We start from the raw sequence: 13,643 nt of genomic DNA, 5'->3' as shown, positions 1-13,643 counted from the left end.
CTGTAATTCTGAAGGGCGCTGTGTTTTTCCACGGGCCAATCCAATCTGATAAAACGTCAGTGGAAACTTGGTGCTGTTGCATAGGCGTAACACCAAAGAGGGAGGGAGCCAGCAAGGGCGGTCCTGTTCATGTTTACTCAGATGTACACCGCACTCTCTCCCATGGACGTTGCTCTCTAGAAAACCTTATTCTTCATTCTCTTCACTGGGGCTTGGATCAAAATGTAACTGTCTTCTTGGAACTCTGAAGCTGTCTTGACTTTGCCGGGATTCTTTTTTATTTTGATGCAAAACGTTTTCAAACTGCTTGAGGAAGATATTCCATTGATTAGTATTATTGTGCAGGTGCTTGAACTGAAAGAGAGGCATTTAGAAGTGTCTTTTAGTTGTCTTACGTTTGGAGAGATGGGATATAAATTTAATACAGGGTTTTGTTTTTTTAAACACACAGTCGAGCAATATACATTTATTAAGTCCAACCAAAATGTCACTAAATAGTGAGCAGGTTTTCGAGTCCTCCAGAACTCTTCATCAGGCTGGAGGTTAAGCTAAAAAGGGCAGAGGAGGAGAAAAGGCTGGATATATAATTTCGATAGATATTTTGTCCTTCTGAGAATCTTTGACTTTGAGCTTTTCTACACGAGGCTGTTAATCCGCTGTATCTTTCGGTTTTGTCGCAGAATTGAGATCGAGGCACTGCATGAAGAGCATTTCCTTTCCTGCTTTTCAGCTACGTAACCTCTAGGTGGCACTGTGGTATAGCAGAACAGCATAATTACACAAGTGGAAAAAAGGATTTCCTTTTGCTTTCACAAATAATACTGCATTTTCCCTGTTCTAAAAAATCTTGCTGAAAGCGCTGTTTAAAAACAGAAGCAAAACTTGAGGGTCACATCATCATCTAAAGAACCTGTAAACAACTGTGAGGAGGGAAGGACGTGCACACAGTAAATGCCTTGTGTAGAAAAGCTCTTTGAATCTCAGACTTCTTTATGAACTGTGGTGAGCTGTTTCCTTAGTGATCTGATCAAGAAGGCTTCCCTACTGGCTTTCTTCATCTATCAGGCTTTTGCACTCCCCCCTCCTCTCTTCTTTTGATGTGGCCACAAGGAAGAAAATGAAATAATCCACTTCCATTTTCATCTAACCACAGTTTCATTTTGTCTGAACTGGGAACTGTGATTAGTTTTAACGATAGTTTTATCCAAACAATCTGAGATCAGGAAGTATGGTTTGATCGTGGTTTGTTTGGACTATCCATTGTTTAAGCTAACCACAATTCGCAGTTCGAACAAAACAATAAGCTGCGATTAGTTGAAAACAGAAATGGTTGCATCTGACCACCTCTTTGGAGAGGGAACAGTGTATGTGTATGCAGAAGCTTGAGATTCATAAATGTAGCATTAAACTACGACTTAGTATTGCATCCAAACCTTACCGTCACTTCTTCCAAAGGGTCCATATGTGTTTGCATGATTGAGATTTTTAACGTGCTCTACCTTGAATCTGAGAGTCATCGTAGGGCCCCTCGCACATATTTTTAAGATGTTTTTGAAAACCTGGGTTTGCTTACTGTGTGAAATGGTTCCTTGTTGCCTTAAATAGGATAGGAGGAATCAGATATACCAGGCAACCTGTTGCCCTCCAGATGTTTTGGACTACAACTCCCAGAAGTGCCAGCCAGCCTGGCCAATAGTCAGCGATTATAGGAGCTGTAGTACAAAACATCTGGAGGGCACCAGGTTGCCTACCCCGATCCTGTTTCAAGTCTTCTGAATCTCACACTTACGTAGCAAAAAACCCCCCACCTATGCACAAGAGAGAAGGTATCAGCACACGCAGGGTAAACCCCGAGGTTTGCAGAATTCCAAAATCTCTGCAGGAAAAAAAGTCTAACTGGGTAGGAGGCAGGAGGTGCAGGACGCCCCACTCCCAATGTCCTGCCCTGCAGGCTCCTCTTCAGAACGTGGGACGGTCTGAATAAGGTTTCCAAGAGGATTTCTGCTGAACATGCTTAGACCCCCTCTTCGGACCTAAATGCTCAACACACAAAGGTCTGAGGATGCGCTCCCCCCACCCCACAAGGTGGGCTTATGTACACAACCCCTACAAATGTTTAGTTCTCATGGGTTCAGTCAAACACCTGAATAGGGTTATAGATGTATGTATGTAGAGGGTGGAAAGAGGCATCGCCTAGGTCAGCCCCGCCCCCACCAATCTGGTGCCCTCCAGATTTTGGGGTCTACAACTTCCATCATCCCATGACCATTGGCCAAGGCTGGGGCTGATGGGAGTTGTAATCCAAAACATTTGGAGGGCACCAAATTGTGGGAGGCTGATCTGGATAGTCACGGCACCCCGAGGAACTGTTTTTCAGTGTCCCCAGGGGTAGAAGCGAGAGCTGCTCACAGAAATCAGGGGAGAAATCCAATATTTTGATGGGAGCTGGGATTGGATACCAGTGTGTCCATCCCCCCCACCCCCCACCCCGAAGACAGTAGCAAAGAGAAGAGTTCCTGCCATTTCCAATTCAGTTCTTACGTGAAATGTTTTAAAAATAACTCCATTAAATCCAGTGCCAAGGGAATGCATTGCATTGTCCCCAGATTGCGGGTTGGAAGGGGCTGTTGCTGGAAGAGAGTGACTTACAACAGCCCTGCTGTGTTGTTCACACTGAATACTGCAGGTCAGGCTCTGAGTGGTTTACAATGTTCTTGCAGAGGTTGGGCTGAAGCTGAGAGATTCGTTTACGACAACCTTGCAGGGAAATCCCGTGCTTTTATCCTGACATTGCAGAAGGTATGCAATGGGCTGAGAAAGTGGTATACAACAGTCCCGCACTCTGTAGTTCACTGTTACGCCCTGATTGCAGGTAGGAGGGCTGTGCTGGGAGATGATAGCTTACAGCAGCTCTGTAGTTGAGTCCACCAGTTAAATTGCCCACTTACACCTCCTCCCAGGTCAAATCAAACATGGACAGAGAAGCTTCATGCTCCCTTAACATGCAGGCAGATTGGCTGCGCTGTTTTAAATGTTCAAAAACAAGAAACCAAAGAAAGCTAAATTTTGCACATGCAGCGAAACCCAAGTTAGAGCAGGGACTCTTGACTTTGATGCTTGGCTCTCCCAGCTCCCTCTCACACACTCAGGGATACGCTGCAACATTTCGTTGCAGGGCTTCAAACAGCGGCAGTGCCCTGGTGTTACTCATAGGCATGTGACATCCTTTAAATCTGTACTCCTTTAAAATACCCCACTGAAGATAGGGTGTCTTCTCTCCCTTCCCTCCTCACTATAGGGAAAGTCCTGCCTCACTTTGTTGTTTATTCGGTCAGTCACTAGTTTGGCTTAAATGCTTCTACATCGGGTCGATGTGAGGACACGCTTGTAAAATTGGTGAAGTGTTTTTGCCTCGAAGACCATCATTTCCCCCTTCGCTTTCCACATCCGCCTCAGCACAGTGGTGCTGCATCATACGCCGAGGCAGATGTCATAATGAATCATGACTGGAAATTTCTTCCCAGTTTATCGAAAGAGAGTTTATCTTTCAGTGGTGACCTTTCTTGTCCAGCACTGGATTAATTTGCGTGCGGGCTTTGTGTTAACATGCCAGTTCATAGGACAAAGTGCCTGATAAGCCAGCCTCCGCGTTTCCTTGTCGGCTCCCTCCGCAGAATCGTGTAACGGGCTCAGGCCGTGCAAGATCTTACCGCTCGGGCTGCCTGTGTCTGTGTTTGCAGGCGAAAAGTGCTGTCAAGCAGAGAGGAGACACTGCAGCAGGCCCCCCTTGTTGCAGGAGAGACAGACAGACAGACAGACAGACAGCCTAGCCCTGTTTCTCATTTGTGTCTGTGAATTCATCACATACTTTTAAAAGGTTTAAAATGCCCATCAACTAGCTCTGAGGCTGCCCTACCATCAAACTGTACTAGATGCAAATCCCAGTCCTGGAATAGTTTAAAATCATCGAGTGGAACTCTCAGACCAGGATCAAAACAATGCCAGCATAAGGGGGCTTTGAACCAGGTCCAGGGATTGACATTTTATGGTGAGGGGCAGGGCATCCCCAACATAAATGCAGATAGCTTGCTATTTTAAAAGATAATTTAGGGAGCAATCCTATGGCTGCCAGTCAGTGGCTAGACAACCATAGGATATGTGGTTTTCCTGGAAACCGAGGTTGGTTCCCGGAGAACTGACCTTCTCCCCTTCTGTACTGCCTCACAGGCAGCGCGGAACGGCCTCTCGCTCAGCGCTCAGAAGAGGAGTGTGAAGCGGCCCAAACAGGGTGTTCCAGGGGGCATTCTTGGGCAGGGAAGGCGGGAATGCCGGTACGATACATCCTATGTGTCGCCCGGCTGCCTCCTCCCCCACTCCGCCTTCCTGTAGCTTGTTGTTGTTGTTCAGTCGTTCAGTCTTGTCCGACTCTTCGTGACCCCATGGACCACAGCACGCCAGGCCTTCCTGTCCTGCGCTCTCTCCCGGAGCGTGCTCAAGTCCATATTCATCGCATCGGTGATGCTATCTAGCCATCTCATCCTCTGCCGTCCCCTTCTCCTTTTGCCTTCAGTCTTTCCCAGCATCAGGGTCTTTTCCAGGGAGTTTTCTCTTCGCATTAGGTGGCCAAAATATTTGAGCTTCAGCTTCAGGATCTGTCCTTCCAGTGAGCACTCAGGGTTGATTTCCTTTAGGATGGACTGATTTGACCTCCTTGCAGTCCAGGGGACTCGTAAGAGTCTTCTCCAGCACCACAGTTCAAAAGCATCGATTCTTCGGCGCTCAGCCTTCCTTATAGTCCAGCTCTCACAGCCATACGTTACTACTGGGAAAACCATAGCTTTGATTAGCCGCAAATACAGGGCAGGAGAAGCATGGAGGGAATGATTCCCTCCGTGCTTCTCCTGCCCAGCATTGGATAGGCGGTCGATTCCAGGTTCGGAGGCGGACGCCTATCCTCATAGGATTGTGCTCTAAATTGCCTTACTTCTTAGTAAGCGATTGGGGAAAAATCCACCTGGGCTTGCTTTCCATTCTGTCTCCACAACTAAAAGGGGCTAGAAACTTACTCTTTAAAATGAATATTGAAATTTAGGGAGGAGGCCTTGGAATATTCCCAAGGAGGCCGTGCACACATACATGGCAGCAACAGACTTGCAGCTTTGAATATATGTTTCTCAAACGTATCCCCAACACCTGGCAAGCTATGTTTGAACCTGACCGGAATTTCTAAAGCTCTTTGTGATATTGTACTGAGAGAGTAACTTGGGTGGAGAGACACTGGTGACCTCACTAGCTGTACCAAAGCTCTTGAATGGATCTGCAGTAGTTCTTTGAATCTTAGCCTCAGCGTTTACAATGTCATTCTCTATACCCCTTATTTTGAAATATTCCCAATAAAGCCAGTGGGACTAGTTGAGTGTAAGTGACTTAATTGGCTCCTGCATACGTCTCAAAATTTCATTGTAGTTGACACTCAGTTTATATTCAGTATATTTTTTTTTACTTCTCTCTCACATTATTTCACCCAAAAGATCCACTCTAATAGCTACAGAAATAATATTTAAAAGCCATAGGTAAGGGTTTATAGGCAATCAAGAACTGTGGGATGGAGAATGTGTGAGCTTGTAATGTATATGCTCAAATAATTATATTCCTAATGGGGTTTGGAAATTGTGCCCAGCGGATTGCATTGTGGGAGGTCACACCTACGCCAAAAGAGGGGGTGTTGAATGTTTACAAAAATCCTGTAGAAAAAAGGCAGGGAGAATATAAATTAGGTGCCACATTCCATAGCAAGGCTACAATCCCATGTCTCCCACCCCAACTGAGAAAATTGGGATTTGTACCACAGTAAACGTGTAGAATTCCCAGCAGCATTATGTGCTGTTGGAAGTACTATTGTCATATAGCCTTCAACATCTTTCTTATCCACCTAAGAATGGGAGGAATTAGAATTTCGAGTAAATCTATGGATGAGCAGAAGATGTGGTAGCGGTGAGCAAGAACAGAGTGTGTAAACCAGTGGAGACTGGTGGCTCCGATGTCAGTGGGGCAGTGCATCCTCTCCAGGTTTCAGTCAGAACTCTAAAGGAGCTGGATAGCTGACATCGGAGCCACCAGCCTCCACTGATGTAGACTTGTTGCCAATTCTGCTTTCGGTGTTTTCGTGTCTTCGGTTCCCTCCCTAAGCTCCACTACTCCCACCACGGTCTGTTTTACCTGATCCACAAGGGAGCTACCTCTTCCCGCCTCATCTGCCAGACAGAATCTTACGAAAAGCGTAACGTGGTGGAGTATTGGATCAGGATTGGGGAGACCCAGATTCAAGTCTCCACCTGGCCATGAAGCTCCGTGGGTGATTTTTGCCCAGTCACTGACTCTCAGCCTAACCTACTTCACAGGGTTGCTGTGAAGATAAAAATGGAGGACCATGTCCATGAGATCCTCAGAGGAAAGGTGGGATATAAAATAGAAAAAGACAGTAACAATTGTAAAGGAGGAGGTCATTTTTTGGCTGCCTCGTGGCCACCTCTTTGCTGTACCAAGAGAAAGAATAGGGTTGTCCGCTTAGCTCATCCAAACCCATATTTGGTCACTCTGCTGGGTGTTTTGTTAGCTCACCTAGAATCAGTGGAAATCTTCCATTTTCTTTTATTTAAATCAATGGACATATTAAATGAGCAATTGCTGTTTTAAGTGTACACCTACAGATGGAACGTGTGAAGTGGCAAACACATGTACCACCCAGGTGTTCTTGCCAGGTTGCAGGGACTGGCCCAAGTCCACCGTTCAGTGTCCACTTGGTGGCACAGAACCTGATTTGCCTCTGCCTCTTGTGTGAAATGGCTTCAAAGAGCCTTAAATGATTCTGAGAATTCTGGAAGTAGCTTCTTTCTTTATGGAAGCCCACATATTCATCATGCCTCCCCATGAACTTATTTTTATGCAGTTCTACATTAAATCCATTCCTTCACAGTTCCCCCTTTGCTTATATCTTAAAAACTTTTCCATCTCTGCTTCACCCTTCTCAGTCCTGTTTTTCTGCCTCTGCCTTAAATTGTGGCAACCCAACAGCACAAAATTGGTCATCAGAGACCCAACCAGCACAGTGCTGTTATTTTCCATAGTGTGGATACATCACTTTCACTAGTGTGTCCCCCGGTGGTTTTGTGTTTTAAATTGGGGGTGGGGGTAGTTTGTTTTTGAATAACGTGTTATTGCTGACTCGCGTTCATCTCATTCTTTCTATTAAGCAGTCCGAGAAACTGAGATTGCGACGTGAAGGGCACAGATTGCAAGCCTGTGTCATTATTTTTAGCTCCTAATTGAATGTGAACTCTTTGGACCTCTGTGTGTAATCTAGGTTAATGGGCACGAAGAGCGGCGTTGAAGCCCCCCACGCTCGTTCCTGTTGTGGCCCAGTTCTGCTTCCTAAAGGGGAAGGTGGGAAACAGACTTTTACTACTTTATTAGTTTCCCGCTGGAGACTCATTTGGGAGCTGCAGACTTTGACAGGGAGGCTAGATCCACTGTCCAATAAAGCTGGAGATTACAGCGGCTTTTACCATTATGTTCCCCCTCCCACTGCAGTCATCAACCTGCATGACCCCAATTTAAAAAGAGCCCAAAATAGCAATCCATCACTTTTTGCTTGTGCATTTTTGTTTTTACTTGTTTCAAAAATATTGCTTTGCCCCGTACTTCATAAAACGTCATGACCGCCAAATGGAATTGGCGTATTGGTGCAGAGGCTATGTTTTCATCTCAGGTCGTATGGTAAGGATGTTCAGCCCGTCTTACCTTTGCACAAGATAGAAATGAAGAAGTAATGAATGCATCGTGCTATGGCTGTCTATAGGAATATCTCACTTCTGTTTCTGTCCCCCTCCCCACACACACCCACACACCCACCCACACACACACACCATACTGGTTGCTCACCACAGCATTTCTGTGGCCAGCATTAAAAATGGAGTCCCTCTATCTCAAACCAGAGGATCAACCTTTGGAATACTAAAAGGGCCAACCTGTTCTCCTGGCGCTTCCGGACTTGGTAACTTTTTCCTCTTCTTGCTAACCCTGTGGCAAGTCAAGCCCTAATGAAGGGCACCTCATCTCCACCCACCCACCCAGGTGTAGTAGTTGTCTCAAGCCAGGGGGGGGGGGGGTCTTTCCATGCCCTTTTCTTTCCCAGGTCCACAGGCCTTGTTCATTCACTCTCACTGAGCCTTCCTTGAACCCGTTCCCTGCCGTCACCTCGGTAAGGCAGTGATAAACACCTCCGCTTAAGCACTGCTCCAGCTTGCTCTTTGTAGTGTATCCTGTCTCAGGCCTACCATTAGGCAAAGTGGGGCGCATGCTTCAGGCAGCGGGGGCGGCCTCCCCAAACATCCCCATCCTCTGGTGGCATGGATGCTGGCTTGGTGCTGGCCTGGGCTGGCCAGTTTCTCCAAGTGTGTTGCAGAGAGTGCCGCTGGGAAGGCCCCTGACTGACAGAGAGAGGCAGCCGGCCCAGTCCACACGCTCTGCCATGGATCGTGTGCTTTCATGCGCCACTCTGCCCACGCGACACATGCGGTTGCCGCGCCGCCACATTTGTTTTGTGCAGGCACCAGATGGAGGAATGAGCAAATGGTGGCATGGTGTCGGTGGACAGAGCGGTTGGTGGCACGTGCCCTGCCACCCCCACCCTACCCCCAGCAAGCCTGCTGCCCTCAGGCTCAGTGGAGGAGGCTGGCTTGTTGCCAATGTGGAAATGAGGCTCCAGTGCCAGTTGGTCAGCTTCCGTATGTGGAATGGGGGCACCATCTTGCCCTTTGCCTCAGGCAGCAAGGCATCCTGGACCAGCCCTGCCATTCAGAGTACCGTACGCACACCATTTACTTCCTTGGAGAGGTGCCTGATGTCTGTCTGTCTGTCTGTCTGTCTGTCTCTCTCAAACTCACTCACTCACTCAAATTTTCAGCCACACTCATACTCTCTCAACAGCACTGGAGACTTTGGGAAAGGCATCCTGAGAGAGAAATCATGCAGATCACACAACCTCTTATGGGAGCATGGGAGCTGAGTCAGCCGAGGAAAGGCCATTTCTCTCTCTAGCTGTAGTTCTAGGTTTCATTTGTCAACAAAAGGGAAGAGGATGAAAACGCCACAGTATATACAAAAGGCTGCGAGTCACAGAATCATAGAGCAGTAGGGTTGGAAGGCCTGGTCACATTAAGACCATCGAGTCCAACCCCCTGCTCAGTGCAGGAATCCAAGTCAAAGCATCCCTGACAGATGGCTGTCCAGCTTCATGTTAAATGCCTCCAGTGTGGGAGAGCCCACCGCCTCCCCAGGTCATTGGTTCCATTGTCATATTGCTCCAACAGTCAGGAGGTTTTTCCTGATGCTCAGCCGGAATCTGGCTTCCTGTCACTTGAGCCCATTCTTCCATGTCCTGCACTCTGGGATGATCGAGAAGAGATCCTGGCCTTCCTCTCTGTGACAACCTTTCAAGGACTTGAAGAGCGCTATCATCTCTCCCCTCAGTCTTCTCAAGGCTAAACATGCCCAGTTCTTTCAGTCTCTCCTCATAGGGCTTTGTTTCCAGTCCCCGGATCATCTTCGTCGCCCTCCTCTGAACCCTCTCCAGTTTGTCTGCATCCTTCTTAAAGTGTGGTGCCCAGAACTGGACACAGGACTCCAGATGAGGCCTAACCAGTGCTGAGTAGAGGGGAACTAGTACTTCATGTGATTTGGAAGTTATCCTTCTATTAATGCAGCCCAAAATAGCATTTGCCTTTTTTGCAGCCACATCACATTGTTGGCTCATATTCCGCTTGTGATGTACAACAATTCCAAGAGCCTTCTCACTTGTAGCATTGTTGGGCCAAGTATTCCCCATCTTGTATCCCCCATCTTGTAGCTGTGCATTTGGTTTCTTTTTCCTAGGTGCAGAACTTGGCATTTATCCCTATTAAATTTAATTCTGTTGTTTTCTGTCCAGTGCTCTAGCCTATCGAGATCACTTTGAATTTTGTTTCTGTCTTCCAGGGTATTTGCTATCCCGCCCAGTTTTGTGTCATCTGCAAGTTTGATCAGCATTCCCTGCACGTCCTCATCCAAGTCATTAATAAAAATGTTGAAGAGCACTGGGCCCAAGACTGAGCCCTGCAGTACCCCGTTCATTACCTCTCCCCAGTTTGAGAAGATCCCATTGATAAGCACTCTTTGAGTCCATTTCTGTAGCCAACTGTGGATCCACCTGAGAGTTGTTTCATCTAGCCCACTTGTAGCTAGTTTGCTCATCAGGAAATCATGGGGCACTTTGTTGAAAGCTTTGCTGAAGCTGTGGTATATTATGTCCACAGCATTCCCAAAGTCCACAAGGTTACCTGACCAAAAAATGAGATCAGATTAGTCTGGCAGGATTTGTTCTTGACAAATCCATGTTGGCTTGGAGTAATCACTGCTTTGTTTTCAAGGTGCTTTCAGATTGATTGCTTTCTAATCTGCTCCAGAATTTTTCCAGGGACTGATGTCAGACTGACTGGTCTGCAGTTCCCAGGTTCCTCTACTGGTATTGGACAAGGCCTGAAGCTAAGGAATCGGAGCACAGCACCTGTGGGAGTCAGCGCTTGCTTCAGGGAAAGCAAACATGTCAAAAATGGTAGGAACACTTTGCATTACCCTCCCTTGAGCTTGGGACAAGTTGGCCCCATTGTTGGCTTTTTGAGGTAGAAGAACTTTGCCCTGAGCCCCACAGAGGCACAGACAGCCAGAAATTACCATTTCCAACATGGAAAGGCTTCTTATCTCTCTCTTGACTGCATCCCATCAAAAGATCCAAGAGCAGGATGTGCGAATCCCAGTTGTGCAACCTGTCATTTCAGTGCCATAAAGCAGTACCATGCAGTAAAGATTTCCTCATCAAGGGCGTATAAGTTGGACCTGCCACCTTTGGGGCATGAGGCAGAAGTGCTGCCTTTCCAAAGAGTGCAGGACACATGCCATAGTAGCCAGCGAAGTAGCCATGGCTCCCTGGAAGAGGCGTCTGAAGCCAGAACACGCAGCAAGGCAATGGGGAGGCCTCATCAGTTGATTGATGCTACATCTGGTGAGAGGAGTGTGACTAGTGGGCAGGGGGGCATTTGGTAGCTCATAGCTTGCTGATCCACTACAGCTCATAGCCCCTAGACCAGTGGACCTTCCGAGGGCTCCTGAGCCTGGACCATATTTCCCCATAGAGTGTTAGACCAGCATAATTGTCTCTCTTTTTTCAGGTTGCAAAGTTACCAGGCCTTATTTCCTCTAGACAAAAAGTAACAGCAGCCCTGGCTGGTTTCCACACTTGTTGTGATCCAATTTAAACCAGAACGTTGGGATAAAAAAACCATACCGTATAAGATCTACATTTTCTCTTGCGCCTCAACCTCTTTTTGAGCCTTTAAATTCAGTGAATTGTCTCATTTTTACCTCCCCTCTTGGAGACGTCTTTAAGAGATTTGTTTCTAAAATACATATCGGACAAGCACTCCCTTCCTTTCTATGGTTAGTTCACATCTGACTTTAAGCTCTTCTGAGGTCTTGGGATGCTTGTATTGTGTTATTAATCAGCACATTCTGATTAAAAGCTGTCTTGCCTCAGGGTGTTTGGTCTCCGTGGTGGTGCCAAGAACTACCTTCTTTCATTCCTTGGATCTAGTGCAAAATGCACTCTGTACCCCCAGCTCCCCCAAGCTCTCCTCTCAGTTTTCTGGGAGGCCAGGATCAAGAAGGGGAGACGTCTTCTATGCCTCTAGCACATTTGCAAGGTAATGTTGCAGTGGGCATATGCTTTCCGTGCTGTGCGGTTCTCTTGCAGTCAGTTCTGTGATAATAGCAAACTATCAAAGTGATGCCCAGACAATGGGAAATTACCTGTGACTTTGTATATTCAACACTCTTTGTTCAGACTTTGCAGTCAAATCCTGAATGTACAAACAACAGTGTGCGGGGGGGGGGGTGCGCGCACGCACGCGTGTAACAGCTATGAAAGAAGATTTTTCAACATCCTGTGGTATTACCCATTACTGCTACATATAGTTATATAGTGGTAAACACATCATTTACCCCTTGGTTGGGTAAGCAAGGCATAAAATGTCGTGTTTGCACCAATCTGCATTTGTTCCAGATGCCAACCAGCACTCCTTTTTCCAGGTTTCAAAGCAGTCGGGTTGTTCTTCCTCTTAAAAAGAAAAACAGTGCCCCATTTGAAACTGGCACACATATCGCTGATAACAATGGCGCCAGTGAGGATCGCAGCAAAGCTGTGACTTATCTGTGGCATGCTGAAACGTATGCTCCCTCTAACCCCAGGGTGGGCAACTTGTGGCCTTCCAGCTGTTTTGGCCTACAACTCCCACGATCACTTACCATTAACTCTGTGCTGGCTAGGGCTGATGGAAGTTGTAGGCCCAAACAGCTGGAGAGCTGGAAGTTGCCCACCCCTGCTGTAAACACGAATGGTGCTTCTCGCACGTACCCATGAGCAGAAGTTAAACCCTGCTATGTCATGACACCATTCCAAGGACCATCGCTCCTTCGTCCTCGTCGTGTGTGTCCCCCGCCACGCACACACAACACATACGCCCTTGGTCAGAATGCTGCTGTAGCATTCTGATAATGTACTGAGGCATCTATAACTTGCAGGGCAGCAGTTGCATAAACCCACTGTTATTTCAAGGCGAGTAAATTTAAAATCTGCCTGAGGGGGACGACGACACTGAACCACTGCAAGGGCACCGACTAGTGCGTAGACTAGTGCGTCTCCGACTAGTGCGTGGATGCCCTAAAACCATTGCTGCCATTGCTTGGGCAGCTTTTACTGTTCATTCGTTTCACTTTCCCCCAAATCTTTATCTAAGGTAACTTCCAATAAAACAAGAACTGGGCAAGCCCTCAGAGGCTCTCTTGAGACGGGCAGTTTTCATTTTGTGCACTTTTTCCCATTCTAAAAGGTTGGTTTGCCTCTCAAGAGCTTTGAGCTAAACTAGGCTAGTATTTGGGGTGTTTTGCCTTTGGCTCTGCCCATTTTGCCTTCACCCCCCCGCCCCAAACTGGGATGTGGCCCCTGAAAGCCTCTCTGAAATGGAATCTGGCTGTTGGGCTGAAAGTGGTTCTGCTGTGAAAGAGCCACAGCTTCTATCACCCAGTGCATCCCGGCATTTACTCTGGGTGACAGAAAGGGGCGAAGGGAGAGAGAAAAACTTTCCTTTTGCCTCTTCTGTGAGCACTGCTGACTCCGTGGCATCTCCAACCATGAGGGAAAGGAAGGGGGGGCTGGGGAGTGAGAGGGCAGCTGAGACTAGCAGGAAGTCACCACCTCTTCTCTGGGTGGTTTGATTTTGATCTGAGTGTGAGAGGAAGCAAAACAAGCAAGAAAAACAAACTCCCTATCCAAAGTACAACAGAATGGGACACGGAACCAAGATGGGCCAGCTCCAGGTTCCTGCTCCCTAAGCATTTGCAAACTGCAATCTAAAGTTACTTTGCACGTTGCAATCTAAAATTATTAAACTAAAGATCATTGGAGCTGGGGGAAGAGAAGATTGAACACTGAGAAGTAAAAATAGCTAGAACCACTGAATCCTAAGAAAGCTCACGCTTTCTTGCAAATCGTC

At 47.2% G+C, this 13,643-nt stretch overlaps 1 protein-coding gene across 8 annotated transcripts in view; it reads left to right on the top strand.

The window, feature by feature from the left end:
- The window catches only part of MSI2 (musashi RNA binding protein 2), a 546,823-nt gene that overhangs the window by 521,819 nt on the left and 11,361 nt on the right, over positions 1-13,643 (top strand). The gene's annotated exons all lie outside the window — the stretch shown is intronic.

This window comes from Heloderma suspectum, chromosome 16 (genome assembly GCF_057233095.1).
Source record: "Heloderma suspectum isolate Gila_16-S chromosome 16, 16-S_ref, whole genome shotgun sequence".
NCBI classification, from domain to species: Eukaryota; Metazoa; Chordata; class Lepidosauria; order Squamata; family Helodermatidae; genus Heloderma; species Heloderma suspectum.
This window is presented reverse-complemented; position numbering and strand designations above follow the sequence as displayed.